Genomic DNA, 2,869 nt, shown 5'->3' with positions numbered 1-2,869 from the left:
GGGATTTGACCTTATCAAAAACGATTTTTCACACCGCGTTTTTTCTTGTAATCAACAACCTTTGTTGGTTAATCTTGAATGAAAACACGGGGCACCTCATTGAATAAAAACTAGCATAGGTTGTTTCCCTTCCAATTGTACTTGTGAGCGTACGGTGTACTATGAGCGTAGTTAAAGATACATTAAACAACATTGCTATTTTTTAAACCATGACAACGGCTTTTGGTTTTGTTCAATCATCTCTCTCTCTCTTTGCTAATTTTTAAACCGAAAGTTTCACACAGGGTACATTATTTACCACATTGAGGACAAGTACTTGAAGCTATCGCGATCGGTCTACCCAGCATGCTTTGCGACAAACATATACTGTCCTTAATTATATAGTACAAGGATTGGAATTACAGGATTGTAAAGCGCACTCGCTTTTAATGCAAACGCGAGCTTGTAAAAAATGTCGGCTCCTTCAATAGCACTTGAATAAGGACAATAAAACCATATTGTGGTGATTTATTGTAAGACCTATTTTACATGACTGAAAAGGGGGGAACATCTGTCAATGTATCTAATTAGATTTCAATGCACGTAAAAAAATCACTTATCATACCTGCCGTGTCCAAATGCTCAACACATCCACATAAATGACGTCAATTACCCTGTAAACTATTTTGTCATTGTCTCGTTTGATGTGCCGGTTGGCTTGCTTAGTAAAACCTCAGATTAACCTGAACCAACACAAATTGACTGTTGACTTTTCTCCCTCAGCAGCAGTGAGTCACCATCAAGACTATTGTTTCCATATGGTGCTATCCACTGCTTATATTTCATCTACGAATTGCTGACAATCTTTGTGAAATATAGGATTTTAATTCAATTCTGGTTTTACATGGACAAAACGGACAGAGACTAAACATGCAAAAGAGCTTTATTTCATAAAATAAACTGAAAAAAGTGAACAAAATACCCAGATGCTTGAGAACTTATCTTCCTTATAACCCCCGTAAGATTTAACTTCCAAAACAAAGTTCTGTAATGCACTGACTGCGAGCAGTGAGAGTCTGAGTGTATCACAGAACTTTATTTGGAAAGCCACAGTGCCACCTCATAGGTTTCTCTTCATCCAGCCGAGTCATACGGAGATCCCTTTGACCTGCAGCAGATCACAAGAACCTCCATACATGTGTTGTCCTTTAGCAAATTTAGTTAGAACACCCGTGCATTTTGTTTTATTTGGACTAACATGTAACTATGGTGTGTCGCGCTCCATATGGAATGGGCCTACTGGGTGGCTAGGAATTCTCAGACCGATCAGGAACTGCATGACATGACATATGGCTTTTTTTGGACACGTTTGCATGGATCTTAAAATAATGTGTGCACTTGTGACCATTTGTAGAGAACTGTTTACTATGCACAAGACATATGTGTCCTTGACAGAGTTGTGTCCACTTGTAGCTTCTACCTGTTGAGCCTTGAGGATTCAACAGGCCTTGGCAAACCTGATTTCACCAAGTCAACTTGTTGACAGTGGAGGAGAAAAAAAATGTGCACAAGGTCAACAAAGCTCCCGTTGACCATTATCTAACACGCATTTAGGAACATCGGTCACTTTAACAGCAGTCACTTGACAGCAACTTTTTTTGCAATATAAAAAAAGCACAACGTCACATGTCAATCCTAACATGCACAAACAAGACACACCAAAGGGAGAAGAACATATGTCAAGTGGGTTAGGAAGAAGTAGACATAGTGAAGCCATACCGTACCTGAGAGGTAGACATATGCGGTCAGCTGCAGGAGCCAAACAGTCTGCATTCTTAACAAAAATGCAACGAAAAGCAGCCAAGCGAGAACGTTGCATGACCACCTCGAGGAGAAGCGATGCAAAGACACGCTTTCTTTACTGCACTTGATGTGCAAAAAAAAAAAAACGATTCAAGACGCGGGGTGGCTGCGTCGTTTTACCTTATCTTCTGCCTGTGAGTGCTGCGTGCAGTTGACTCAATGCAGCTGGAAGAATGTCGACGTGGAGCTGCCAAACGGGAACGCGTGCACGTGAGCGCGCTTCACAGGAGAGCGTGGAGTGCTGGGGGGGGGGGGGAAAAAAAAAGAAAGAGCTTTTTTTCCCCTGTGTGTCCGCGTGTGTGTGTCATTGCACGCCAGTGGACTGCACTTTACTGCGGGTTTCTTTGCACTGAGGTGACAGAGTCCGTACCTTTTAAGTTTGTCTTATTCTGTGGACTCTTATACACGATATAAATAAATAAATAAATAAATAAATATTCAAGCGGCTTCACGTTCCGCTATTATAGTCCTACAATGTTTCAACAACTGTCTGACACGGTTTAATAAAACGGTCCATTTAAAATAGTTGTCCTTGTACTTACTCACAGTTTCTCTAAACTCGATTTACGAACGTCGCCAGAATAAATATCAGTGTGTATATATTCTGCGTGGATGTACACAAAACATACAAAGGAAAACAGTAAGATTAAAACGTTTCATCAACAATGTGATTCTGAAGTCTACAGTACATCGGCATTTCAATGTGTTTAAAGGGATCGAGTTAAAGGGATGGTCAAAACATATCGTAGCAGTTATTAATGGTATTTCATGTTTATTTTTGTATTATAGCTCTTACAATGTGTTCACACAATGGCTTTTCAATGAAAGTTGTGAATATAAAAAAATGGAAGAAAGAGGACAATACAAAGTCAATTCAAAAAGGCCACAGCGCGGATTTGAACTCTGAACTTTTGAATTATGAGGCAAACTAGCCAACCACCAGTTTAGAATGCCATCCATTGTGTTACTACCATGATAAATATACGTAATATATAAATCAATATAAAACTGTGTGTATAAGTACACA

General features: G+C 39.6%; 1 long non-coding RNA gene across 1 annotated transcript; it reads right to left on the bottom strand.

Moving 5' to 3' along the window:
- Nucleotides 1-987: 987 nt before the first annotated feature.
- LOC148894208 (uncharacterized) lies at nt 988-2,032 on the bottom strand. Its single transcript, XR_016115857.1, has 3 exons — nt 1,963-2,032; nt 1,764-1,864; nt 988-1,674 (listed from the first exon to the last, which is right to left on the bottom strand). It is a non-coding gene; the product is annotated as an uncharacterized LOC148894208 (long non-coding RNA).
- Nucleotides 2,033-2,869: the final 837 nt, after the last annotated feature.

This window comes from Hippocampus bargibanti, linkage group LG08 (assembly GCF_051943395.1).
Source record: "Hippocampus bargibanti isolate YZ-2025 linkage group LG08, ASM5194339v1, whole genome shotgun sequence".
Lineage (NCBI taxonomy): Eukaryota > Metazoa > Chordata > Actinopteri > Syngnathiformes > Syngnathidae > Hippocampus > Hippocampus bargibanti.
The sequence above is the reverse complement of the archived record's forward strand: the minus strand, read 5'-3'. Positions and strand labels throughout refer to the sequence as shown.